At 34.8% G+C, this 14,801-nt stretch overlaps 1 protein-coding gene across 23 annotated transcripts in view; it reads left to right on the plus strand.

Moving 5' to 3' along the window:
• Positions 1–14,801, plus strand: part of SOX5 (SRY-box transcription factor 5) — a 994,522-nt gene that overhangs the window by 612,682 nt on the left and 367,039 nt on the right. Inside the window, exon 1 of one of the 23 annotated variants that reach the window (XM_077870742.1) lies at positions 2,797–2,948. The exons of the other annotated variants lie outside the window; for them this stretch is intronic. The gene's annotated coding sequence lies outside the window, so the exon portion shown is untranslated. Of the gene's footprint in view, positions 1–2,796; positions 2,949–14,801 lie in introns of those variants that run through there. 23 annotated transcript variants of the gene reach the window in all.

Consider the following 14,801-nt stretch of genomic DNA (forward strand, 5'->3'; position numbering starts at 1 on the left):
GAGACCACTCCATAGTGCAATGTAGAGACATCTCCCAATGAGTATGGATTCTTGAATAAGATTGCCTAACTTAACCTGCCTGGCTCAGTAGTGTGCAAGATAGGTTCCCTTGAGTAAGCTGTTTGTGTTTGTCTGACTCAGTTTCTTCACTTGTAAAGTGGAGAAAGGCTAGTACAGACCTCATAGGGTTGTTCTGAGGATTAAAAGAGGTGAAAACTCAGAACCGTCCTTTGACGTTGTATGTACCCAGTGAATGTTGACCATATTATTAGAGAGGATTCAAGCTTTTACAAAGTCCTGATCACTGCAGTGTGATCATGGAAGGACCTAAAGTGTCTGACTTTATTTCTTACATGTAAATGTGACATGATCCTATGTTATGAAGTCTCTTCAGGCTTTCATCCCCTCTTCCCCCTGGAAGTGGTTACAGAGCTTTCTTTCATAATTCACATGAGTTTCATCTTCAAAACGTTAAGTCAGAATACCAAGATGAACATATTTATATTTTCCTTGATGGGTTCATAAAAATGGCATTTTTGAGAGCAAAAAATAACCTAGTCAAATTGCTGTCGTCAGGTAAATTTTAAGTGGGATTGAATGAATTAAAAATGAAGCATTGTACCAGTGTTCTTGGAAAGTTTATGGAACAAAGTCTGCTTTACTAACCTTAACAACTTAGTCATTTTCTCTGTGTGTTGCCCTCCTCCCCACATGACTCAGTAACATAGTTACATTTATTGGTTGTTTACTTACTTTTAATGCCCTTCATTCCACTAAAGTTTTTGAGGGGTGACAAAGGGAGCTCTAGAATGCATGGTTTGAATTGAAAAGAGACGTTGTGTGGTCAGAATGAGGATGAGTGGAGAAATTGTAGGGAAGTTCTGGTTTTGAACAGCCTGTTTATTGTGCCTTTTTATTAAATGAAAACACTAAAGAATGATTTAATTTGGTGCAACTGTTAAGTTCTTATTATCCTGCTCATTGATAGAATCTGATAAACTTCGATGCTTTTTTTTAAACTGTAGAATTTGTAAATATAACATTTTCTGTTGATTAAATACAAGCTGTCATGTTATGTGAGGGCTCAAAAAATAAGTCCCAAGAAGTGTTTTCAAAAGGTATTAGATATCCTCAGGTGAATGCATGTATATTCATAAAAATTAAAAATTGTTTTACAAATGTATATTATACTTACTCTGACGCGAGCTATTTAATTGTATTCTCTGTTGTGACCTTATTTATAACCAGCTAGAATTTGAGCTTTTAAAGTGTATTTTTTGTTTTGTTTTCTTTACTCTTCTTTTGTGGTGGTCTTAATTTCACTTTTGTGTATTGAATATTTTTTTGTCAAATGGCCAGTCCCATGATGGATGAACTTAACTCATACTTTGAAGACTCCTGAATTTAATTAGCAGTCTGATATTATTTAGCTCACAATACCTAATTTAAAAATTATATTTATTAAGGAAGAAAAATAAGGATAGTAAATAAAGGGGGGAACATTAACTTTTTAGCAGTTTCTAAAGTGAGTTTTACTTTTGATATTTTTGTTGTATTTCGTTTATATCATAGTCTAATGTAATGAAGTTTTGTAAGGTTTTTATAGGATTTTAAATTAGTTTATTGGTTTTACATATTTTAATGTGAGAGTAATTCATATTTAGGGGGAAATGGACCAATGTTATCTTGAGGAGCTGCTGTCTGTAGGATAATATCAGATTCTTTGCTGATAGTCTACTTTGAATTTCTATCATATCTGCTTGAAATATTACTACACTTTTAATGCTCATGTTTTCTGTTCATATTAGTCAAAGGACAGACACATATATATTTCCAGAAAAGCCGACTAATTTATCGTGATATCTATTTGGAAACTATTATAAAATTATATTTATTTGTATCAGTAAGACAGATCATTGATTATGAATAGGCAATTGTAACATAGTAGTGAGTAATAGAATTAAGACACATATAATAGATCATTTCCTTTTGGTTCTCTATTTTTAAGGTTCTAAATTTTTTTACTTATTAGCTCTTTCTTGCTACTTTATTAGCTATAGGAGCTAGAATGCTTAAAGATCATTGTCAGAAGGACAATTACATTATTATTATTATTATTATTATTATTATTATTATTATTATTAAAAGTCAGACAGGTGAAAATGCTATCTCTTCTCTCTGCCCAGTGGCAGCCAGCATTAATTCCCTTACTTGTAAATGACTGTTTTGCTTAGGGAATGAATATTAAAAAATCAAGGAAAACTGTATTGTCTTATAATAAATAAATTTACGTTTTTATATACCAATTTTAACTTAGAAATTAACTAAAATACACAGGAGCATTATTTAAAGGCTTAGAAATTCAGATGTCTAATAAGATTATTAAAGGTAAAAAGATTTACACATCTTTCCAGTGTCAGTTTGTTGGGCTTTAGTATTTAAAGAGTTCTATTTCAGTTAAAGTGTGACTTGTCAATTCCCATAAAATTCTTTGGCCACACACAAATATTGAGCTCCTTTAAGGCCAGAAAAGATAATCTATATTTCTGCCTCCAAAGGGTCTTCTGCTAGTAGATAATGAGTCTCTGAGATCACAGTTTTCTTGGTTGCTTGGACTCACTGCAGGTTCTGTGTTTTTCCTGGTGCCTGGCTCTCCTCAGACTTCTTGGCTTTCACTCAGTATTTTGGGGGACTGATTTGGTTTCCCTTCAGGTTTTGTTACCTGTTTCTCCTGGGAGTCATGCTACAACACTGTGTCCTTTCTCATTTGCCCAACGGATTTTCACTGGGGAGCTCCATGACTGTTAGATGCCCTGGTTCCGTGCTCTCCAGCGGCTCGTTGATGCTCCGATTACTTTGGAGCACATTTCACAGTCATCTAATGGACACATGTTTTGCGTTCTGGAAAATGTAATCCCCTTTTGTAGACAGCCTTGATGAATTACAAGGTGAGCTGCTTTGGAGTTTGCGAGGATCCCTATGTTTTGTAGAATACATAAAACACACTTAAAATGATGTAAATAGAGTTTGGTTTTACTTGTGACTTTTTTTTTTTTTAAGATTTTATTAATTTATTCATGAGAGACACACGGAGAGAGAGAGACAGAGACACACGCAGAGGGGGAAGCAGACTCCATGCAAGGAGCCTGATGTGGGACTTGATCCCAGGTTCCCAGGATCACACCCTGGGCTTCAGGCGGTGCTAAACCGCTGCACCACCAGGGTTGCCCTTACTTGTGACTTTAAAAGTACAAGCCACTTGTAGCCAACTACCAATAGTTCTTAAAGACCAAATGAAAAAATCAGAAGTACTGTTTTGCACATCTGTCAGAGATAGAGTTTTTACATCATAATTTTCCCCCTTTGGAACAAAATATAGACAATATAGTTTGTCATTAAACAGTGATGGAGAGTCATTTGTAGCTATTATATAGCCTGAGATGTGAAGTGAGAAAAAAGAACTACTTGTAATAATCATCATCATTTTAATAAAGTGAAGTATTTTCACTAATTATGTAAGTATATTGTTTCAGCTCTTGGGTCTTATAACTGTGCTTGTATGTATGTATATGTATATGTGCATTCATATATATGTGTGTGTGTATATATGTATATACATATATATGTATATATATACAATGAGGATGAAAGAGAATGACAGCAAGAGCGAAATTGAGAGTTCAGGAGAAAAGAAGAGAGAAGTGCCAACTTGGAGACAAATAGAGAAAGTGATGAAAAATAAAAGGGAGTGCCTTTATTAAAATACCATAAATTCTTCACAGAAGTGATATGCTTCCAGTGGAAAGGATAACCCTACTTGCCTTCACACGTAGAAGTTATCATAAAACCAAGATCCTCCCCCAAAGAGCTTATGCAGCTTATTTTAGGTGCATTTGAATAGCTACTATAATTGTTAGGGGCAGTGAAAAGGGACTCTGCTAGTTTATAAGACTTTTTGATAAAACTGATATATGTAGTCCAGACTACAGTCCTTTTAGAAAAATAAAGCCAGGAATGTCTAGTTTTTAAAATCAGGTTTTAAAATTAATTATGATTGTTCTTTGTTTTTATTTGTATTGAACAGACTCTTTGTTTCTTTTTCATTTTGGTGCTGAAGATAAGAGATAAGAATCATGGGGTCCTTTCTGGCATGCACTAGAAAGTTCTTTATCCTATTAACTAATGCAGATCTGTTTCAAGCCTTTTGAAATAAATTTCTTGGCATCTCACTCTCTCCTGAAGTTGGTGAACCTTTTAATCCAGGTTTTTCAAAGCTGTACCCTGACAAACAGAATTCATGGATAACCTTACCCACATACTCTTGACAACTATCAAAAAGAAAAAAAAAATCACTCAAATCTATCATCAAAATGATGCTTCTTTTGATAGGACAAATGGATATGGTGATGCTTTTTTAATTTTTTTTTATTTATTTATGATAGTCACAGAGAGAGAGACAGAGAGAGAGAGAGGCAAGACACAGGCAGAGGGAGAAACAGGCTCCATGCACCAGGAGCCCGACGTGGGATTTGATCCCGGGTCTCCAGGATCGCGCCCTGGGCCAAAGGCAGGCGCCAAACCGCTGCGCCACCCAGGGATCCCTGGTGATGCTTTAAAGCAAAGAAATAAACTGCTATAGAAAAAAAGCGTAGTATTATGAATATACTAAACATAACCCATAAGTTTAATTGTCTTCATTGAAACATTGATTAAAGGTAGATTAAACCTATGACTTAAATCTTGCTTTTCCCATGCACATGATTCCTTCTCTAAAAAACACAGCTTACTTTTATTTTTCTCTCTTTCTTCCCATTGCATGTATTGCAGGTTCTGACAAGTCCTTCAGGAAAGAAAAAAATGAAAACTCATTTAATGTAGCTTTCTTTTAATTTATTTGTTGAGAGAAACTTTCTTACAATAGCCACATACTGAATACAATACTGAGAATGCCTATATAAAGAGAATCTAGGGGTGCTTGTGTGGGTCAGTCGGTTAAGCGTCTGCCTTTGGCTCAGGTCATGATCCCAGGGACCTGGGATCAAGCCCCACATTGGCTCCCTGCTCAGTGGGGAACCTGCTTTTCCCTCTGCCACTTCCCGTGCTTGTGTTTCTCTCTCTCTCTCTCTGTCTCTCTCAAATAATAAATAAAATATTTGAAAAAAAGAATCTAAAATGTGAGGGTGAGGAATACCACTCTTGATTCACCTAAATCCAGTACTATAAAAATATGACAGTAAACAATTATGAGCTAGTTATTAATTTAAATATCAAGTCATCTGACTGTTGTAGAACTAACACAATGATTATGGATAGAGAAAACTCTGGCATGTGTGATTTACCCTTCCTAAGCCTGTATCCTTATGAGTAGCATACAGGGCTGATAGGTGCAGCTGTAACCAGTATGACTGTGTTGGTTTTAGATAGCCAGCATCCATTCAAATTGGTTGGCACCCTGTGATACTCCCTACTGAGATATCTTAATTATCATCCTTAACAATAGTTTATTGTAGGGATCCCTGGGTGGCGCAGCGGTTTGGCACCTGCCTTTGACCCAGGGCGCGATCCTGGAGACCCGGGATCGAATCCCACATCGGGCTCCCGGTGCATGGAGCCTGCTTCTCCCTTTGCCTGTGTCTCTGCCTCTCTCTCTCTCTCTCTCTCTCTCTCTCTCTGTGACTATCATAAATAAATAAAAAAACAATAGTTTATTGTATTAAAAGGAAAAAAAGTATTATATATATTGTCAGAGTGAAACCTACGAATATAGCATTTGTCAGTTTGTTTCCAAGATTCACTTATTTCTAGGAAAATTGGGATAAATAAGTTTTCCATTACTTCTTAAAAAATGTTTTTGGTTTTCAAACAGATACAGTTTGGGTAAGATTATTTTTGGCATTAAATATTCACCTTGAAACACTGTATTGTGGTCATACACTTCAAAATTTTAAAACAGCATTGTAATCAGTTTCCTACATACAAAGTGCTATTCACATTTACATTTATTATTCATCTTTATATTTAACTGGACCTTGAGATGGAGTTTTCAAAATTTTTATTTCAAAAATACCTTTTCTGGCACATATAACTAAATTTCCAGTTATTTTCTTAAATCACACATGAAGGGGACACCTTAGTGGCTCATTGGTTGAGCTTCTGCCTTTGGCTCAGGGCATGATCCTGAAGTCCTGGGATGGGGTCCCATATCGGGCTCCCTGCAGGGAGCCTGCTTCTCCCTCTGCCTATGTCTCTGCCTTTCTCTCTCTGTGTCTCATGAATAAATAAATAAATAAAATCTTTTTAAAAAAATTGCACATGAAGTTTCTCTTGTTGTATGAGTGGAATATTACAGAAGACTATGTCGGGGACTAACTATGAACCTCTTTACCATAATCTGAATATTAAGGAGATGCCAAAAATCACACCATTGTACCATTCAATTCAAATATAACACACATAGAATTATTGAGGCATTGTTTGCATTTTTGGCATGTGAGAGAAATTCCATGTGATTTTACCTGTATGCTAATGTATGAAATACATTTCAGTCATAACTGTGATTTGTCTCTGTATGATGAAAACAGTATATAGCGATTATAATTGCAAAATATCATGGTAATGTATTTGCAATAATTTGTGATTAATTTATTGGCATGTCATGGAAAATAACCATGACTTGTATTTTCTATTAAATTAGTTCATGATACAAAAGTAAAAGAAATTAAAAATTAAAACTCTGTGGATTTAACCTATATAAAGTTTGAACAAGCTTTTGTTTGGTTGACAATGTTGAACTATGTTGAACCATGTTGAACTATCAATTATTAGATGTCCTGAAGTTAATGGTAATAATTTGAATATCTAGAATACCTCCGTGCTATATTCAGTCTGTGAAATCCTTGTTACATTTTTTTCAAACTTGCTTTCCCTTATATTTAACATTGTAGCAAATATTACTTTATTCTCTAAGGATTATAACAAGTGAAAGGATAGGATACCAACAGACTACAAGTTATAGACCTTAAAAATGTTGTAATATTTCTCCTTTGCACCTGGTTTTAATGTGTATCATTTTTACTCATCACTGAGGAGTAGCTGGTAGAAAGAGAGAAAAACATTACCTCAGCATTTTTGATGTTTTCACTAAAATTCCACATTAATTTGTCAAATTCTATAATTGTAAATGTAGCTTCAAATATTTTATTCAACATGTTTCCTCATATAATTTTTTTTGTGTAAGTCTGATTCTGGGTAAAAGAAATTGGGAAGGCTTGCCACAGCAGTTGCACAGGCTATCTTAGCCTGTAGTGACTAGAGTAGTGACTAGATAATAGGTCTAATATGAAGGAAACAATGCTAATGTGGCTTTATCTCCAATGTTAACATTCTGTCAGCTTTTTGATACTTCTGTTACCTCCATAAGCTTTTAAGATAATTGTAAAAAGTCACAAAAATACCTAAATATTTTACCTTGGTACAATTCAATAAATATTCATTGAACATTTGCTAAACGCAAAACTTTTTAAGGCGACATTTGGTGGTGGTGGGGGGGACATCTTCTCTTGACAGCCTTCATTTGGACAGAAGAAAAATTCTTGTAAACATCACAGGACTATATCATATAATAACTGCAATAGACGCTCACAAAATACTGGGGAGCTCAAAGAAGGGAAAAATACACTCAAACCATGGAGATGAAAGATTAGATAAAGGTGCCAGTTTTGAACTGGGTCCTGGAGGTTATATAGGCTCTCGGAGCACCTGGCATAGGATTGATATTGAGCATTGGCATGCCAAGACATATAATCATGCTCATTCTTGGATGTGGCCAAAATCTTGTGGGACTGAGATATAGGGTATAAAACAGGTAAGCTGAGGACAGATAGGGAAGGCTCTGAAATACAGGACTGGCTGTTATTCTGTAGACAATGGAAAAGTTTTGATTTCTGTGTTTGGTGCGGGGATTGGACATTGGGCTTTATGTTAATGTATCTTTTGGTCAAGGCACTTGTTAATTTAATAGCTTATAACTCTGCAACATCTTCATGCCCCATTGTTAAGCACAGTCTTGGTATTCAAGAGATGTGTACTAAATAAACAAACCTTAATCTGACTTGCCATTTATCATTCCATTTATCTGTTGATTCCCATTTTGTACCCTTGTCTCTAGCGACTCTATATCACTCCATACTTCTTTCATTTCTGTGCTCCCCACCGCCCCCCGCCCCCTTAGCATAACCTCACCATTTAAGTTTCCCTTGGAGTGTTGTCTGCTTTTTGAATCCTGCTTTGACTGACTGAGAGTTACTCAGTACTCAGTACTCATGTACTCCTTCCGTGACTTCCATAGGATCTTCTTTCCATCTCTGTTTATAGTGTTTCCCACAGTTGCATCTTCTCACTAGATTGTGATGTCATTAGATTGTGAGTGTATCAGCTAAGAATCATTCATTTTTATTTCCTTATACCAAGCACAATATCAACACTAAAGAAATGCTTGTTGGACTGGATTAAATTTTCAAGCAATATAGATTTAATGGCAATTGAACTTATGTGTTTTTAATGTAGGATATATGTGACACATGTTACAAATGAATGTTGCGGAAACTCTCATTTGTCTATAGGTTCTCATTTTCTCTGTAATATTAACCTGTAAAGACTGAAGTTTGAACTTCAACTATGCATATGCAGCTAAATGTGGTAAATCATAGAAGTATATGTAAGGCACAAGTGACCCATGAATGCAGGCAGATTTCCTGTTCTCTTTGTAGTCATTCAAATAGAGATAGTCTTCTGGACACAAAACCCTGGGTTTATTTTGTGGGGTGTTAATTCTGAATTTAGAGGGGAAAAATATAAGCACTGTGTGTGGGTAGAATTTTGAAAACACTATCTTTTGAAGAATCTTAGCAATATTTTTATATTCTCCGTGATATATTGATAATCAATAGTAGGTAGCATGGCATTAGACATTTTGTTCTCTTTTCTTTCTTTCTTTCTTTCTTTCTTTCTTTCTTTCTTTCTTTCTTTCTTTCTTTCTTTCTTTCTTTCTTTCTTTCTTTCTTTCTTTCTTTCTTTCTTTCTTTTTCTTCTTCTTTCTTTCTTCTTTCTTTCTTCCTATCAAGACTGAGCAGGAAGCTGTGTTGGCAACCACCACATTGGGTGGGATTCAGGAGGAGGTATACTAGAAAGGAATGAAAACAAAGATTGCTTTGGTCCTTTTTTAAGGAGGAACACACTAGCTGGTTTAGAGTATTATTTCTCTCTGAGAAAAGTGGGACCCCAAGGGAAAATTGTCCAGTATGTCAACCAGTCCCATTTTTTAGCCCTACAGACTGTAATCATTTCTGTATTCTTTGCCCTTAATGAAATAATTGTTAGATGCTGGAAGTTAGCGATTGTCGTTTGGATAGAATGAAGGAGTTTTACTTTAGGAAAAAATAAATTAGTAATGGAGTGGCGGGGAAGAAAAGACAGAACAGCTTTTCTGTTTTCCGGTTTGGATTCTGCTCGTGGCTTTGCTGCCTTGCCTGCAGTGATGGGTATTGCCAGAACTTAGGGAAAAACAAAGCTAAAATGGCAACATCTCTTAGGAAAATCTGTAAGATTGTGAGAAGGCTGGGTGGTTGTGGGGAGTGTGAGTTGGAGAGCAGATGCCTTTGGTCTGAGTTTCAGTCCTCACAGTCTGTTTGCTTTCTGGCTTTGAAATATTTTTTGTTTCTACCTCCTTGGTTTACAGGGAGCTGGGGAGGCTCGTTTTTGTTGTTGTTTTGAAATGTAAGTTTGCCAACAAGTGAAACAGAAAATAACTGCTGTGACAGACATGTCCCCTAAGACCTTTGCTTCTAAGGGAAACACCTCTGCTTTATGTTAAAAACAGAGGCCCCAGCATTGTAATATCAGAGTCTTTTTGTCTGCAGTGCAATATGAAAATGTAAAATTGTCCCTTTGTATTTTTAGCTTTTTTTTTTTCTTTAAAGGTCATATCAACTTTGAAGTCTTAGAGCAATAGTTTCACTGCTGCCATGATTTGCTTTTTTTTTCCCTTGCTTTTTTTTTTTTTTTCTTTTTTTAATTCTTAGGGCAGACATTGTGCTAGTGCTGAACAGCTGCTTTAAATTCTACTTATGAACGGAAATTTGAGGTTTTTAAAATGCTCCTATTTAATCATGATCAGATCTCCTCTGATTGATGCACTGCTCCTGTTGATTATTTTTGTACTTTTCATTATTAGGCTTCCTTGGCAGTACAGAGCCATTCTAACTTAGATTCCCCTTAAAAAGGTGTATTAGGTAGATTATGTACTAGCAATTCTTTAAACATTGTTGATGAATGAATTATTTTGTGTATTTAGATAGTCACTCAGCAAATATTTTATGTGTCAGACACCGTGTTAGCTCAAGATACATAAAAATGTGGAAAATATACATGGTCTCTGTCCTCATAAAACTGTCAATCTAAATTGTAGGTCAACCTAGTTATCTATTTAAAGATGTATTTTATATATCCTTTGTATAACACATATTACTAGCTCTTGTTAACATTATTTAGAGACCTTACTTGATAAACTAAATTCTTTTGTTTCTTTTTAAATCATGCTATTTGTACATATATTTTATAAACTGCTTATTTTGAGGCCCTCAGAGTTACTGTGGAGCTTTAGGTCTAGGTAGGATTTTTCAGATTGTGTCCATTAGCATACTTATTTTCTTCCGCTTACAGATAGTTTTTGGTAGGCTTATCTCATAAGGACTAGGTCCCTGGATCAAGCCAGTGGCATTCTTCTCGTTTGCTTTTTTGCCCTTCCTGAGAAGATTTATGGAAACAAAGTCAAGAAGTTTCTATTTCCAACTTATGTGTAATCTGTGTGAAGGTTGTGATTCCTATAGTCAAACTGAAACCTAAATCAAAATGGGGAATGAGGTGCAGAAGCAAAAGTGTCATTGATCCAAGCTGGGATTTTTGTCTTAGAACTAGTCTATTACTAATCTAGAGTATTACCTGGATAGGCTACCAGATGCCCTAAGGACTAGAGCAGTTTTAAAGTTTATCCCTTATTTGAAATACACCAAGGGTCATTTCCGTAAACTACAAACAACACTTAGGAATTAGGGAATTGCATTGCAAGTAAGTTAAAATTAAACAAATGGCAAATCACTAGAGATATGGATTCTTTTCTGTTGTTTTTGGCAGAATAATATTTATTATACTAAAAAATTCTATTTAGAAGCTTATTGCAACTAGCATTTTTATTTTTTTCTTTAACAGAGATGAGAAAAACTATTTCAGAGAAGAGAATATGCCATAGTGAATCTTAGGCAAATGGAGTGTTGATTAAATGACTGCTGATATTTGGCAACAGGGCTATAGACAATAGATCAGATTTAGAATAGAGTCTACTAAGCATGTGTACAGGATTTTCTGGGACAATTTTAGTGTCAAATAGTATGATGAACCATCCAAATCACCCAAAGGTTTCAGAATTTTGGAATCTAAATTATATTTTCCGGACTGTCTTACTCATACATAAGTGGCAAAAATATATTTGCCAGAAGATAAGTCATTTTTTGGTAGGTTTGTTTTCTATAAAAGATAGCTTCTGTATTTAGTGTGCATCATAGATATTCAGAATAGAAAAAATGTAGTGGATTCTGGAGCTAAAGGCTTAGGATTAAATCCTATCCTGCTACCTACCAGCTGTGTGACTTTGGGCAAGCCACTCTGCCTCCCTTTCTTGGCTTCCTCAGCCACAAATAGGGACAGGGATAGTGATGAGGATGGTGATGGCTTGCAGGGTTGTGAAGATCAGGTAGGCAGGTAAGTTAGTAGGTATGCAGGTAGTTGTAGTGATATTTTTCACTTACAGTGGTTTATTAGAGGCTGTATAAGTATTAGCTACCTTAATTAATTTCATATTTAAGTAAAAGAACTATCACTAAAGTGACAACCAATACTGAGATATTCTGGAACAGTTCTAATATCAAATATTATGTTCACTCTTACATTCACCTTAAACCAAAGGTCACAAATTGATGGACTGGCTATTTGGGTTTGTTTCTTTTCTTTTGGCTTTACTGACATTAAAATTTTGGATATTTCTCATAAAAATCCAAATTGGGTTTTTTTTCCCCCTTATAATTGGATGTTTTGGTCACATTGAGCCAGCAGTCCACCCTGAAGACCTTAAGCCAGAGCAAGGTCACAGCAGCCTCTCTAGACTGAAAGTCTGGTCTGCAGGTTTCTCATCGTGACCACCGCTAGGACCCCACACACACCACAGGCATCTGCACAGCTATGTTCTCTAGTCACTGCTTTACCTGTCCAGTTCCTTTCAGTCCCTGGATTTCTGGGCCTTTCTGCAATGCATCCTGGTTTTTAGTTGAATTTTTCTTATATAATGACTTTTTGAGACAAAATATTAAAATGGATGATTTAGGGAGCATTTTTCTATTTATATATAAGTTCCTGAAATATAAACAAGCAAAACATTTGGAAGATATGATCAAAGATAGCAGAAGCTTAGTATATACTAAGCCTTTACACCTAGAAATATAGTTGGCCACAAAGAATCAGATTCATTACCTAAAATTAGTTATAGGAGAAATTTTCATTTGAGTTTTTGGTTACTCCTAAGATTTTGATGATGACTAGCCTTCAGTATTTTAATTGATAATTTAAGACTTAGCATTAGTCTTTTCTTTGTAGTAAGGTTACATGACACTTAGAGGAAAGAGAGGATGTTAAAATTGCATGCCTGTGTTACCCCAAATTAGAAATCTCCAGGAACCATATGCTTTGAAATACTTTGGGGAAGGAAAAAAGTTCTAGATAAAAGAACTTAAAAATTCATTAGGATATGGAAAAACAGAAAGTCAAGGAAAATAATAGAATCATGTTGTTAGTAAGCATATAATATGTTCATATGTCTGCTTATATTTATATTAAATATAAATGCATGCTAATGGTCTAAAATAAGAATAATGAAAGATTAATCATTTTGAATCTACCACCAGTCTTAGAATATAACTCATATAACTTATTACCAGTTTTTATATTATCTTTAGAAATAAAGGATAGTGTATAATTTGTGAAATATTCACATCATCAATTACCGTATCATATGGAATTATCCATAATTAATAGATGTTCAATTGATTGGTTCTCATGGAACTTCTTATTTACACTATTATAATTTCCATTTTCAAACATTTTGTACTCTCACCGACCCATTAAATTCTGGTGCTTACCATAAAATATACCATAATAGAAGTATTAGAAAATCATAGTCGTTCTTTTTAAGAAGAATAAAATACCAGCATTGGAAAAAACCATAATGGTCAACTAGTCCAAACTTTTAGGGATATGTGTGAATCTTCTCTATAGTATTTCTGATACATGATCTGTCTTCTGTTTGGGCTTAAAGTGTTGTGAATCTCATTATCTCAAGAGACAATTCTTTTTTTGGTGGCTCTGACAGTTAGAAGGTTCTTTTTAACACTGAGCCTAAATGTAGCTTCTCTTAATGTCTGCTTTTAACTCTTATTTTCTTGTCACTATCTGTAAATCTTTTGTATATTATATAGCTTTTTAAGTATTTGTTTATGTGCTTACTTTCTCAGTATAGAGCACACTGGCACATAGTAAACATTCAATAAATATTAAATGAATGAAGAGTTTTGGTTCTGGTTCTGCCTTCTAAAATAAATCTTAAAAAAATAGGACATAGCAGAAGGTTACCTTTCAACAGTTTTCTTTGATCTATATAGTGAGCTGGGTATGCCATACATAGCACGTGCACATGCATACACACACACACACACAAATCCATGTATAAAATGTTAGAAATGAACACTTTTTTAGATATTCTAAAATCCCTCATAGAAATTCCACAGAGGCAGAAATTAATATACAAGTTGGTAAAAACATTTAAGACCTGAACTTTAGTGGTGGCTCCTGGAATGAGGCCCATGTTAACACCGAAGTAGGAATTCTAATAAAGCATTCCTTGATAATGCTCTGTGGATTTCCAAGAATCAGGAAGACTACCTTCGTTATTATTTTTATAAAACCTGTTTTATCCAGTGTTGGCAATTGAAACAACATTGCTAACATTGAGGTTCAACAGACAATGTAATTTAAACGTATTTTCTCTCAGATTATAGTTCGTTACTGTTTCTTATATTTACCCACACTACCTCCAAAATATGAATAAGGGTTTACATTTCTTGACAGTACTGTGACAGCAGTGCTTATTAATTCTGAATAGTTTCTAAATACTCCATGAGCTGAGGGGATATAGTCCATATGGCAAGTAATTGGTGGTGTTTAAACTATCTTGACATCACTCCATTTTGAAGTGGCTATTATTTCAGTCTGCTTTTTTGGTGGTAGCCAGCAGAAATCTACCTGAAACTGCACATTTTCGATTGATTTTCTTTTGCCAGGTGATTGACGGAGCATTCTAACTCAATTGTTTTCTCTTGGAGTGCTTGTTTTAAAACATTTTATTAGAAATACAAAATGTTTTTATGTGAACTTCATGGTCATTTTGGGAATGGATGTGTTAAAATTACTGATGATAATGTATAGGGAAAGAAGAGTGTTAATCAAGTATTTCAGTAGCTAAATAGTTACATAAACTGAAAAAGAAATTCTGTTTTTTCCTTTCATTATTGTGTTGGTTTGATTTTTTAAAAAATTATCCTTTTGGGGTTTATCTTCAGGGTTCTCACTCAGATGGCTGTAAAAAAAATGCTAGGTATCAATCTAAACCGAACTGTGAGTTCCTTATAATGCCAAGTGCA

This window comes from Canis aureus, chromosome 25 (assembly GCF_053574225.1).
Source record: "Canis aureus isolate CA01 chromosome 25, VMU_Caureus_v.1.0, whole genome shotgun sequence".
NCBI classification, from domain to species: Eukaryota; Metazoa; Chordata; class Mammalia; order Carnivora; family Canidae; genus Canis; species Canis aureus.